Below are 13,253 nucleotides of genomic sequence, written 5' to 3' on the forward strand. Positions count from 1 at the left end.
CCAGAAAAAAAGGTTGGCTAGAAATTGTTTAGTTTCATAGTTAAAGATAATACTCTCTGTCTTCTAGTCATGATGAAGGTTTGGAAATGCGTGAATTCATTTTTTTCTTGTTGACTCCCAGGGTTTGGGGAAAGATTAGTGAAAGATTTAGATTTAGGCATCCACTATTCACCATTACCTTGACTACCAAGGTTAACTTTCTACAATTAAGCAATAGCCTCCATTGGAGAGCAGAATGTATCAACTATGAGTTGTATTTGGCTGCTAGCAACAGGAACCTGAAACAATTTCTTAAGATAGGAGTTTATTTTTTGCTCTTAGAGAAGAAGGCAGGAGTCCACTCGGTCTAGCACCTAATGTCACCATGACCCCAGGATCCTTCACTTTTTCTGCATATCCATTGTTGGCATTTTGCAACATTGAGGCAGACTTGAGAATGGAAGCCACATGCTGAGGACTCGGTCACCGCTTTCATGTTCCAAACAGGAAGAAGGAAAAACAATCGAGGGTAAACGGGGGCATTCTCTCAGATGACTCAGCTCCCACAGGTCTGCACAGTCATTCCTGCTTATGTCTCATTAGCCACCACTACCTGTGGGAGTAATGAGAAGATGCAGTGTTCTGCTCAGGCACCTCTCTAACCCCAATAAAGTTGTTCTCATAATAAGAAGGGAGAATGAGTGCCTGATAGGTACAAGAAGTTTCAGCTACAGAAAATAAGTCTTTGTTTGGATAGTATGGGTGGCTTGGATTTCTCCAGGCCTAATAAATTCGATTTCTAGGCCTCCATTACCCTAAATGATTATGTATTTTAATTGAATAATACGTCAGGATATATTTAACCAACTCATTTTAAATCTGTACATGCATTAACACATTTTGTACAAATGTGTTAGCTCAACTTTATTATCCAAAGGTATTAATTTGAACAACTGTTTTCACCAGAGAAGTCACAGCATTGTAAATTTTTCTGTTATGCAGCCTTCTGAATATTCTTTAACATTAAATAACTATTTTAAATCTAATAGCTTTAATAATAGTTTTGATATATGTCTTTCTCCTTGAACCATTTAATATTTTACCACTGACTAAAAATTTCTGGTTGGCAGTATAACTGTCATTCAGCTTCTAGCTTCCAAGTTAGAAATTTATTTATTTGATTAATACTGAACTTTTACTTCTCTAAAGAGCTTAAGGCAGTGAATGGCTAATTCAAACCTTGAAATATTTAGCATTACAAAGGCCTAAAAAAAGGTAAGGCAATAAATAGAGTGTAGAAAATAGGAGTAGAAGACAGACAGTGACAACTTCAAGCCCAGGTAACACTCTAGGCAGTGTTCCCTGACAGTAATGCATTAGGGAAAGAAAAAGGAGTGTCCATTCTTTCCCCTTAAAGGCTACATTAGTAATTTACAAAGGGTAAAATGACCTCTTTCCAGAGTTTATTTTTCATATTTCCAAATTATTGCATATACCTTTCAAGCTTTCTCTCACTCTATCTCACAAAAACACGTATCTGTGCATTTATACAAAAAGAGCATATAATTTTAGATGGTCCCCACATAGTAGTCCAAAGCTTATCAAAAATTCCCAAAGTTGAGAAACAGTGACTTAAAAGTTGTATTTGAAAACTAGATAAAAGGGGGAGGGACAATATTATTCCAAGTAAATACATAGATGAGCAATAGTTTCAAGTTGCAGTATTTGAACACTGCCAATAATTTTATATTTATTTCAAAGTAACAGGTCATGTAGTAGGATCGTGAGGATAAGGGAGTGGATAAAAGGCTGTCGGCAGAAAATGAAACCATGCTGGATCTTGAACTTTATATATTTATGTACTTATTTTAGCAATGGCTAGAACTGCTGAAGTATTTTCAAGGTGCCCTGCTGCAATAAACTTATTTTATTGTCCTACTATCTGCTACTTTACCATCCTTTCTGTGCCTTATGTCTGCCTATGATTGGGAATCTCTTCTGTCTAGGATCCCTTTTCTAAGTACTCATTTTCCAAGTGTTAACCCCTTTAATATCCTTTCTTCCTGGACATTCACTCAATTAATACATTTTCTTATTGACTAACCATAACACAGGCAAACACTAGAGGCCAAGTGCTAAACAAGACAAGCCGAATCCTAGCTCTCATGTAGGCTACCTTCAAGGAGAGGCAATCACAAAATGATTGATTTACTAATTTATTATTTAGAGTCATAATGAATGCTATAAAAAGAAAGCACAGGTCTGTCTTAGTCTGCTCAAGTTGTCATTACAAAACACCATAGACTGGGTAGCTTAAACAATAGGAATTTTTGTTTCACAGTTCTGGAGGCTAGAAGTCCCAGATCAAGATTCAGTAAGATTGGTTTCTGGTGGTGGTCTCTCTCTTTTTTTAAAAAAATATTTCTTTGAAAATTTTCAAATAGAGGAGGGGAGAGGGAGAGGGAGAAGAAACATTAATGATGAGAGACAGTCATTGATCGGCTACCTCCTGCACACGCATCTCACTGGGGATCGAGCCCACAGGCCGAGCATGTGCCCTGACAGGGAATCAAACTGTGACCTCCTGGTTCATAGGTCAACTCTCAACCACTGAGCCACACCTGCCAGGCTGGTGGTGGTCTCTTTGTGGCTTACAGGTGGCCACCTTTTCACCATGTACTCATGTGGCCTTTCCTCAGTACATTCCCAAGGAGAGAGAGAAAGAGAGAGAGAGAGAAACTCAAAGAGAGCTCTCTGGTGTCTCTTCTTAGATGGACTAATATGGGATCAGCGTCCTAACTCTTAAGACCCCAGCTAATCTTGAATTACTCCCTTAGAGATTCCATCCCTAAAGACAGCTTTATCCGCTGAAGCCCTACCCTCGAGTCTTTGGGGCAGGGCTTCAACACATCAATTTTGGGAAGGCACAGTCAGTCCATAACAAAGTCTAGTCAGAGCATTTAACAAGGCACCTAATTTAATCTAGATTGTTAGCAACTGTTTTAAGAAGGTAAAACTTGAGCTCTGAAAATTAATTTGAAAATTAATTTAAAAATTAAGAGGGGGCAATTGTATAGACGAGGAGAACGGCACAAAGAATGCCCTGGAGCGAGCGGGAAGTATCCTGCCACGCTGGGAGGAATGAAGCAAAGGCAGTCTTCTTACACTAGTGAGGGTCATAAAGCATGGCCGGAGGAACCGCTGGAGAGGGAGGCCAGTGCCGGAACTTACACAGCCTTCTAGGCCAAGTTTGCAACTGGGCAGGCATTAAACTTTTATGATTTGATATGCTTTTAATGAAGAAAATTGCTTTGACTGCAGTATAAAGAACCAGTTAAAGGGCCCAGAATGTTACGTGTAAGGATATGACTGTATTCCAGGTGAGACCCGATAGCGGCTCAGGGGAAAGCAGGGACTCTGGAAACGGAGAGAGAGCCGAACTGGATGTAGTTTAGAGGTAGAATGGAAATAACCTGGTGACTGATTAGCTAAGGAAGAGCATGAAGAGGAAGGCGCAAGGGATGATTCCAGTTTCTAGGAGAATTTGCATCCATTTTCCACCTGAGAAGAACCACCTTTTTGGTGGGGCTAGATAGAGATGGATAGAGAGTGATGTGTTCGGTCTGGGACATGGTGAATCTTAGGTGCCTGTGATACATCCAGTTGAATATATGTACTGCAGCTCATTTTTTAAAACTCTGGGAAAGAAATTTTAAATTTGAGATTTATCAGCCATGAAAGATAAATGAAGCCATTAGTTCTAGCTGTGATCTCTCAGGGAAAGAGTATAGAAAAAAAAGAACAAAAGCTTAGGACAAAGCCTTGAAAAAAAGTCAAGATTTAAAGTTCAATAAAGCTTCTAAAGACACTTAGGAGTTGTCAGAGAGAGAGAGAGAGAGAGAAAGAGAGAGAGAGAGAGAGAGAGAGAGAGAGAGAGAGAGAGAGAGAGAGAGAGAGAGAAAGCCAAGGGACATGTGTGTTTCAAAGAAGGAAGAAGCAATGGAGACAACTGCTAAGAATCAAGAAAGATGAGTTCCAAAATTTGGCAAGTATATTTAACCAAACAGAGTGAATGAGAGAGCCATGTCCGTGAAAGACTAGTAGGTTGGAAGCAAACTGGAGTGGGTGGAAAGACGGGTGGGATCCAAAAGTAGTGGAGCAGTAGCAGCGCCAGGGACCTCCTGCCACTGACCTGGATGCGTAACTAGGAACTCTTACAGCTGTAAAAAGAATAATTATGAATTTGAAACTTAGAACACCCCAAATTTAAAAAATTAGAAATCAAACAACAATGCCTATTTCCATTTTTCCTGGTGGCATAAAAATTTATGGGGATATTTCAGGGTTTATGCACTGTTTGAGCATTAAACAAAAGAACTGAAACTGAAATGCTATGCACTTACCAGGGCACAAGAGCACAATCCCAAAGACGTTTATTCTGACAAGAATGGAACTCAATTTGGCTAGAGAAAAAGTGAAACTGTGTACTGTGCTACTAAAAGGAGTAACTGGATGATAAAGATAAATACAAATAATTTAATGACAAATATAAAGTATTTTATGACTCCTCACAGAATATTTTTTAAATACAATTTTTGTGCTAATAGAAAATGTAATAATTTGAGTGTTAGCACGTATGTGTTGGGGTCGACAGACAGATGAGAAAGATTCTTCTGGGAAATAAGTATCCCAGAGACTCTGATGGAAGCATCCTGGAAATAATATGTCCACCACTAGAAGAGGAGGTAATTAATGCAGAGCAAACTCAGGCAGAGGATTTTAGTAAGACGGTTTGTTCTAATAGAATGCTGGAAAACTAGTTTACAAGAACAGTCCACTGTGAGAGATGAGAGCAGTTTTGAAAAGCAAGGGAAATTTACAACACTTTATTGTTCAATTTTCCGCAAACTTATATTAGTGCGTGAAATAATATTTTGGGGTTGAATACAGGCAATTGTTCAATTCCAACTAAGAACAAGACAAAAGAAAATAAATAGATACAAGAAAACATACTGTCAGACTTCTCTGGAAAGAAAGTTACTGCATTTGTCCCACAATATCTGTGAAGAAGCCAAGTGCTAGTCCTAAGAGTGAAGTAGTCAGGTTCTATGCCAAGAGTGAGATACAGTCCTGTAAACAGATAAAAAGGCATTTGGGTGATCTTGCCTCCCTCCGAGTTTCAGTGTGTTTAGGCAAGAGAGAAAATGGGGAAAAGAAAAATAGTTCTGTTGAAGACAGAGAAACAGTTATGCTCTAGTGAAATTGTTTGAAGCCTCATGTAACCAGACTCTGCACAATTCTAAATGTTTACATGTTTGGAGCCAACAGACAGCTCTCACAATATCTATAAACAACTCTTATTCCAGACCCAAACATCTGCCTGCTGAGGGATGGCTAGTAAGCAAATACAAGCTGTCAAATCGCACCTCTGAGCCAGATTCCACACCCAGAGCAGCGTGTGTCTGTGTGCAGACTGATTCATGCGCACAGCACGCCACTTTCCAATAGCTGAACTTCAATTTGAAAAGGAGAATTTGGGAAATCAGATATGTTTAGCGTAAATAAAATACTACTTTTCTCAAGCTCCCTTCCCCTTTTTTCCTCTCTCCTAAAAGTGGTAACAAAAACTTGAGTACCAGCTGATTATTTATGGAAGAGGAAACCTTCAATAAGAAACAGCGTATGAACATAGGGGTGCATACATTCCTTTGGATTAGTGTTTCGAGTTTCTTTGGATATATTCCCAGAAGTGGGATCGCTGGGTCATAAGGCAGTCCCATTTTTAAATTTTTGAGGAACCTCCAAGCTGTTTTCCACAGTGGCTGCACCATCTGCATTCCCACCAGCAATGCTTGAAGGTTCCCTTTTCTCCACACCCTCGCCAACACTTGTTGGTTGATTTATTGGTGGCAGCCATTCTGACAGGTGTGAGGTGGTATCTCACTGTGGTTTTAATTTGCATCTCTGATAATTAGTGATGTTGAGCATCTTTTCATATGTCTGTTGGCCATCTGTATGTCCTCTTTGGAGAAGTGTCTGTTCTGGTCCCTCACCCATTTTTAAATTGAATTGTTTATTTTGTTGTTGAGTTTGATAAGTTCTTTATAAGTATTGGATATTAACCCCTCATCACTGGCGTACCACTGGCAAATATGTTCTCCATTCTCTGGGTTGTTTTTCATTTTGCTGTGGTACATTTACACAATGGAATACTACTTGGCCATAAAAAGGGACGTCTTACTTTTGTGACAGCATGGATGGACCTGGAGAGTATTATGCTCAGTGAAATCAGTCAGTGAAAGAAAGACAAGAACTATATGATTCCACTTATACGTGGAATCTAATGAACACTGATGAACAAAATAGATACAGAGACATGGAAGCATGGAAAAAAAAGACTGAGGGATCTCAGAGGGAAAGGGGAGGGAGAGCAGGAAAAAATTAACCAAAGAACTTATATGTACACATGCATGACCCATGGGCACAGACAATAGGCCTGGGAGAGGGGGGTCAATGGAGCGGAAAAAAGGGGGATATCTGTAATACTTTCAATAATAAAAATAAATTTTTAAAAATATTTTAGAATGAGCAATAAATGATATAAGCTCATCTCTGCGTTACCATCACTAAAACACTATCTGCCAAACCCGAGGAAGCCTCCCTCTCTGGCCATGACAGCTCTTAGGCTCCCTTAACCGCGCTGGAGCGGGGCTGTCGGGGCAGCACCGCCAGGCGCAAGCCGGCAGGCGTCACGGTTCGCTGCTCGGGCGCTGTCCCCGTTCCGTCCACCTGCCCGGCCCCTTCCTGAAGGGGGGACCGCCCTCAACGGGACATGTCCTGGGCCTCAGTGGGGAACTGGCGAGCTAGACGAGAGACACCAGTGAAGGGGGGAGAACTGGGAACTTGTTATTCTTTGTGCGAGTCAGAAGTGATATACGATGACCTTTCCTTTATTTAGGATAAAAAGAGCCAGTCTCTCTCTAATCTACTTATCTTTTTACCTGTATCTAGGTATCTAAATAAATAAGAATCAAGAAAATAGGGATTATTTTAATCACAGATTAGAAGGCATTTTTAAATTTTCTCTTAGAGTAGCTATGTTGCCCTGTTCCGAGAGAGAGAAAAAGGACACAGAGACTCCAGCTGAACCGCACTCTCACGATCTGTTCAATTCTCTCTTCCTACGAGAAGGAAAACCAGCTACCTGCCTTGTCCTGGGGTGCTCAGGACTCATTTGGGGGAGATGCTGAGCAACATCTCTACTTCGCTGTGACCGCCTGCTTTCAAGGCACTTAGACACAATTAATAGACAAAACTAACACGTGAAATAAATAAAAGAGACGACCTTAGAAAAGCTAAATTATGTTATTTGCTATATATGCCACAGGAGATATTCACTCACTAGCATCTTTTCTCCATCCCTGCTGCTGAAATGAGTCACCTTTTCTCCTTACTACTGAGAGGATAATCCTACTTCTCTATCAATATTAAAAATGGCTCAAGTCTCTTCCTTTAAAAAAAAACACAAAAACTTCTCCAACCTGATAACCCCCTCAATCCCTTTTTAATAAAATTTATTGAAAAAAGTTTATACTCAGAGTTTTCGCTTTCTTATAAGTTCTTCACTTCTCAAAGCCACAGACGAGAAGCTAGGGGTTGAGGAAGGAATTATATGTGTGTGGTTAAAGCTCAAAGTATAGAAATCTCTTCCCTCTGATCCTGGAATATCTCTTATGGGTGTGTCCTGTGCTGTTGCTGCCCTCCCTGGGTGCACTCATTCTAGTCCCCGGCTTCAGTGACTACTGTTAGGCTGAGGACTTCTGACTCTCTCTTCCATATATATATCTCCCAAATATATATACATATATATATATTTGCACACAAACACACACATATATAGCTTTTAATTTCCCATTCATGCATAAAATTGAATATATTCAAAACTGAAATCATCTTACTCTCCCTTACCATTCCATATCCTGTAAACTAATCAACCCCATTCATTTCCTTTCTACTTCTCTCCAATATATTGATTTACTCTAGGTTATTATTTACCTACACTAAGCTGCCTAGATTATTTCAGCAGTCTCCTTATTTGTTTTTTTTAAATCCACTTATTCCCTCCAATCAGTTTCCCACATATTAGATATAGCAATCTTCAAATAAAGAAATAAGTACACCTGATTATGTTTACCCTTTCTAAAGTGCTTCAAGGACTCCTCATTACCCACAGGGTAAATTATGGTTTTCTTAACAGGGCTAATATTGTCCTTTGTGATATGACCCCTGATTAATTCTCCAACTCCATTTCTTAATACTTTCCCCTACCACGCAGTCAGACACATCTACCCTAGATCCTCTGAAGCCACTGGACTTTAGCACGGACTATTCCCCCTTGCTTAATAGGCTTTTCCCCATCTTGACCTGTCATCAATCATACAAATTACACTGTTTCTCTGTAGACAGCTCTTCCTCTTACGAGGTCTTCTTTTAAATCCACACCACTCAGTACTTTTCCCACAACAGCTGCTCTGGTGCACCATTAGACTCCTGATTACCTTTATCTTGGCTTTGATTAGCTATATCTCCTATTAAGTTCCGTGGGGTCAGAGAGGCAGTATAGGAAGACCCTGAACTCACCTCCCCCCACACACTGAACACTTACGTACACAGCAATTCCTTCTAAAGAAGAACTGAGGACTGACTGAACAGCTTCTGCACCACAAATAATAAAAGGACCAGACTGAAAAGCATAGGAGAGACAGAGACATGTTAAATATGAGAACCTCACCCCCAACACAGTGACCTGCTGCAGGGAGGGGTGTCACTGAGGGACCTGCACAGACTCGCCCGCCCAGGGGCACAGCAAAACAGCAGCAGTTTAAAGGGCATCTAGACTATATGTGAAGCAAATCCATTTACTAACCTTACAGCATGTCCCAAATGGGCAGAGAACTGCTGAAACTTTCTCTGGTGTTAGAGGTACAGGCAAGCACCATACATTCCCCCTTCACGCTTCCTTCATTACAAGTGGGAGTATGGTCCAGGTGCTCAAGCCAGCCTGCCAAGGCTGCACCAGTACACCTCAGGCCGAAGCCCACACCAGCTCCAGCCGTCCTGCCAAGGTGGCCCCAGTACATTGTGCTCCAGGTTTTCCCCCCAACCCCCATGCCCACTCCAGCTCCAGCTATCTCATTAGGGCAGGACCAACATGCTTTGCCAAGAAATCCCCAGGCAATGCCAGCACCCGCTACAGTCAACTTGCCAAGGTATCCCTATCTTGGTGCACCTTGAGACACCCCAGGCCACACCTTCTCCAGCTCCAGCCAGTCTGCCAAGGCAGTCCTGGTGCAGCAGGGCCTTGGACACCCACCACCACCACCACCACCACCAGCCTGCACCCACTCCAGCCATCCCACTGGGGTTACCCCAACAGCAGTGCCAGCTTAAGCTCCAGCCCTCCTGCCAGAGCTGCCAGCACAGATAGTCTACGTAGGGGTTGCTCCTACACAAGGCCACTCCTTCAGGCTGGAGAGGCTGCTATTTTGCCTAATTCATAGAAACAAACACAGAAAGTAAAACAAAATGAGGAAATAAAGGAGTATGTTCCAAATGAAAAAGCAAGATAAAACCTCAGGAAAAATTTAAAAACCTCATGAAATGAAGTAATTTACCTGCTAAAGAATTCAAAGTAAGGGTCATGAAAATACTCACCGAACCTGGGAAAAGAATGATGAAACACAGTGAGAACTTCAACAAAAAGTTAGAATAAAGAACTAATCAGAACTCAATTTTACAACTGAAATAAAAATTCACTAGAGGGAATCAACAGCAGAATAGATGATACAGAAAAATGGATCAGCAATAGAAGACAGAATAGTGGAAATCACCCAGTCAGAACAAGAAGAAGAGAAAACGTTAAACTCATGGGGTCAGAGAGTGTGGCTACCTTAAATCCCATAGTCCCCCCAGGAGCAATCACAATGCTTGATGTGTGGTAGGTGCTCAATAAATGTGACGAGAGAACATTACATAAACAAAAAGCTCCCGACAACAACTTCAGGGCAAGGTGGATATTTCAGGAAATAATATGTATGAAAGAGTTCTTTGTAGAACCTTTTAAAGGCTGGCCCAGTATGATGAAACCTTCCTGACTGCACCGAGTAGGAAAAAATATCAATCAGGACTGAGTGGAGAAAAATATGACATGATTCTGAAATGAATGCAATTGTATTCAGTTTTAACTGAGATATTCCAAACTAGGCTAATAGTAAACTCTTAGCAGAGGTGCTAAGGAATTTAGTCTTAAAAAACAAACAGAAATGCTTTCAAGCTAGCCTGTAAATTGTTAGCGTGTGGGTGTTTCTGACAGTGTTTTAAAATCACCCATTCACTTAAGTATTTTAAGCATTCCTCCTGCAATTTAGCTCCAGCTGCAATTTAGAACAACTTGAGGGAATGATTTGCTAAGTTAAAATAATTTCCAATCAGTCCCCTCTTCTAAATTATTATAAACTTTAGATGGGTATTAGCCATCCTAATTAATGGGATTTCAATGTTTTTGAAATTGGAAAATAAAGTCCTCCGTCCTGTGTGGTGTATGGTACTAAATAATAAGCAGGCAATTTTGGAAGAAGTGTTATTTCACAACTGTGCAGAAAAAGAAAATGTCCTCAACACAAGCAAACGATAGCTTTTAAAAAGCTACTGGAAACACATAACTTGTGAGTCACCCTCCTGAACCCAGCATCTAAATCAGGTGCAAGCTACCTCTGGACCAAACCTGGGCCAGCTCGGAGAACAATCGAGTGCATTTTGCTAAGGATGCCACAAATCGGTGATTCCCAAGGAGCAGCTTGTGTGCAGAGAAAGAAGAGCAAACAGGCAGGCGAGCCCCCTGAGGGGAATATTTCAGAACAGATCAATGTTTACTCAGTTGTTTTTGACAATGAAGTGGCTTCCTTGTATTTGAGGGGTGGATTCCTATGTTTGCAAGGTGGTTACATCACACAATATGTCATACGGTTTTCCTAGAGCAGTTTTTATTTATACAATTTAATCATTTTGATTTTCATATGTGCATAGTTAAGACAAATTTCTGTGTACACAAACACATGCAAATATACTGCATCAAAATATGAAGCATTATAAATATGATAGATTTTACTACATTTATTCTGGTCGATGTAAGAAAGGCCCATACCTATACAGATTTTTTATAAGAGTTTGAGTCAAACTGCCAACATATGCCCAGGAGAAGGACCTCAAATGCTCTGGAGAATAAAGTTTTGCCGCATTTTTTATGCATTTGATGTTAAGGAGGGAATTTAAGGAGGATTACAACAAGGCAGGGGAAAGCGAGGCAAAGGCTGGATTACAGGGTAGTTAACAAGATTATGTGCTCCTTGAGGGCGGTTATGCATATTTCAAAACTGTGTCAACCCAGCTGAAACAGAAACAATGGACAGGGCTTGCTTAAGGCAAAGGTCAACCTTTTACTAAAGAAGTTATATGCCTGGGGCGTGACTACCCACCAGGGCCTGCCCAGTTAAGAATTAATGATCAGATCACCCTGTGAGGTTGCTTTACATAGAACCCCCTTTTTCATCCACATTTTTATCTTTATCACAGTTGTTTCACAGGAAAAAAATGATCTTGACTCCAGTATTAGGTTTTAAGAATTCGGGAAATGCTATCATTTTTATCCGTACATTTTTTTCATAGAATTATACCTCAACACCAAACTGATGAGGAAACATTCTGTGTTTAAAGACCTTCAGAAAAAAAGACCCACAAACTTCTTTCAATAATACATTCCTGAAAAAACAACCTAAAACTTTTGCCTCAGGAAACTATTTTCTATAATAACATGAATTCCTCAGATGGCAGCAAAAGCCCATTTCCTGCTGTTAGCTCTCAATAGGAAGGAGTAATAATTTTTCTTCATATCTTTGAACAATGTTTAAATTATTCCCCAATCTTCTGTTTCACACTAAATAATTCCTAACTCCCTGAGCACTTCTTCATGGGTGTTGTTCAAATTACCATTGTTGGTCTCTACTGCACTCACTCCAGAGTCTCTTTATGAGTTATAGAAACCTAGATTCAAAAATTTAATAAGAGAAATCTCAGATTTTACATTTTTCATTGTCTTATTTGTGATTCCAATCTTCTAGTTAAAAAGAGAGGGGGCAAAAAATAGCAGCACTACATCCTAGAACCTATTTTCTAGGGCTGTCCATGTTTGCTCTGTCAGTCTCCCCCACATTTTTTTCCATTCCCAAAAAATTGGAATGTTTTTAAAAGTTTACCCAACTAAAAGGATTTGCTAAAGAGATATAACTTTTTTTAAGTTCCCTACAATGAGCTGGGTTGTTGGAACAGTTACCTGTTGGGCAGTATCATCCACCCTTCTGGCTTTAAATACCATCTACACAGTGATGATTACACCCTTTCGTCTCCAACTTGGCCTTCCCAATTAGAATTACTAATTGACAATCAAGCTTATTATATCCAAAACTGAGATGCTGATATTCATCTGTCCTCCCAAAAGCATTCCCCTTTCAATATCCTCACCTATTAAAGCCCAAGGAAGTCTTCCCCCTCCTCCCTGTGCTCCCACTTTCTAACATAACCAGCTAACTACTCCAGCCTCTTCGCTAAGCTGCTCCAGGATGTTCTTTCAGTTCAACAGGCTTGTTCTTTCTCAAGGGCTTGCCTTCACTGTGGGCTGCGCCTTCCCTACACAGACACATGGTTTTGCCCTCATTTCTTTTTTGTCTTTAATCAGTCATCAGCTTCCCAGTAACACCTTCCTTGGCCACTTATCTAAAATTTCAGTCTCTCCTGATGTTTCATATCTCTCTTCACTACTTTATTTTTTATCATATCACTTATAACAATCTGATATGGTTTATTTTTTATTTACTCATTTTGCTTTTAACCTATCTATTCCAACAGAGTGAAAGCTCCATGAGAACAGTAATTTTTGTCTCTTTTGTTCACTGTCATTCACAAAGTTCTTAAAATGTATCAGGTATATAAGAGTTCCTTAATAAGTATTTGTTAAGGGAAGGATCAAATGAATGATGGTATTAACTAAGTCATATCTAATTAAAAGGAACGCATAACCCAACAAGTTTGATAATTTGTGTTTCTAGGAATAATAGGCACCAAATAGAAACAGTCTTTAATAAAAAATATAACCGCTTCAGCCTCCTTCCTAGTATTTCAACCACTTGGACTCAAGGGCTTGTCTCTACACAGGCCTCATA

This window comes from Miniopterus schreibersii, assembly GCF_964146895.1.
Source record: "Miniopterus schreibersii genome assembly, chromosome: 6".
Lineage (NCBI taxonomy): Eukaryota > Metazoa > Chordata > Mammalia > Chiroptera > Miniopteridae > Miniopterus > Miniopterus schreibersii.